The sequence below is a fragment of the Carlito syrichta genome, unplaced genomic scaffold (assembly GCF_000164805.1).
Source record: "Carlito syrichta isolate Samal-C Ts95f unplaced genomic scaffold, Tarsius_syrichta-2.0.1 Scaffold303220, whole genome shotgun sequence".
NCBI lineage: Eukaryota > Metazoa > Chordata > Mammalia > Primates > Tarsiidae > Carlito > Carlito syrichta.
The window spans coordinates 118,832-120,262 of NW_007247316.1; the positions used below are offsets into that span (position 1 = coordinate 118,832).

General features: G+C 39.7%; 1 protein-coding gene across 1 annotated transcript in view; it reads right to left on the reverse strand.

Moving 5' to 3' along the window:
• Positions 1 to 1,431, reverse strand: part of XPNPEP3 (X-prolyl aminopeptidase 3) — an 84,927-nt gene that overhangs the window by 48,456 nt on the left and 35,040 nt on the right. The window lies entirely within an intron of this gene.

Here is a 1,431-nt window from a genome sequence, read left to right on the forward strand (position 1 = left end):
CGACAGAGTGAGACTCCAACTCAAAAAAAAAAAAAAAAAAAAAATACAGATGATGATGAATGGAACTAAAGCTTTATTCAAGCTTTGATTGTATTATCTATCAATATTAAAGAACAATGACAACAATTGTTCTTCACCACTACTATTGAGCTAGAGGCAGTGTTAAATAATTGCACACAAAAGGAAAGAAAAATGTACTCAGATTATGACTTTATGGTTAAAGCATCTTGTCCCTCCACAAAATAATCTCAGTACTAGGGAAGAGAGGTTCTCTTCTCATTCTGAAGCAATTATTCATTGCTATAGAAATACTACAGTCAATAATATATGCTAGTCCACATTTATCTACTTCTTCCTTTGCTTCAGCTATATATTCTCATTGTAAACAATCATGGTTCACCTTTTAACTTTGGTGACCCAAGAAAATGGTCTATATTTGCCTGAGACATATGATACAAAGGCTCATTAAGAAAACATTGGCCAGGCGCAGTAGCTCACGCCTATAATCCCAGCACTTTAGGAGGCCAAGGTGAGAGAACTGCCTGAGTCTACGGGTTCAAGACCAGCCTGGGCAACTTAGCAAGACTTCATCTCTACAATAAATCAAAAAATTAGTTAGGTCTGGTGGTATGTGCCTGTAATTCCAGATATTTGGAAGTTTGAGGCAGAAGAATCACCTGAGCTCAGCAGTTTGAGGCTGTGGTGGCCAGGAGCATGTCACTGCCCTCCAGGCTGGGTGACAGAGTGAAACTCCAACTCAAAAAAAAAAAAAAAGAGTGTTTTGGACCAGGTGTGGTGGTTCATGTCATTAATCCTTATACTTTGGGAGGCTGAGGCAAAAGGATAGCTTGAGGCCAGGAGTTTGAGAACTGCCTGGGCAATACAATGAGACTCTATCACTACCAATTACAGGCCTGTAGTCCTAGCTATATAGGATGACTCCTTGAGTCATACAAGGTTACAGTGAGCTACGATTGCACCACTGGATTCTAGACTGTGTGACAGAGCAAGACCTTCACTCTAAAAAAAAATGTTTTGCACATAACACCAAATCTATGTTTGTTCCTTCTTTCCAACTGTAGACTATAAACATCATTTCTAACAATCTAAGTCTGCAGGATTCAGTGTTTTATATGATTAGAAAGTACTTTGGGAAAATAGAGGGGAAAAAACCCATAGAACTTTGATAGGATAGGCATTAGTGATTCTATGTACTAAATGTTTCCATTTTAAAACAAAAATGGTTTTAAATATACATCACATGGGAAATACTTATCCTGTTAACAGATGGAAACTTAATTGTAATTTTAAAAAAGTAGGCCGGGTTCGGTGGCTCAGCCTGTAATCCCGGGCTTTGGGAGACCGAGGTGAGGCATGCTCCTGGCCACTGCAGCCTCGACCTGCTGGGCTCCAGCGATCCTTCCGCCTCAG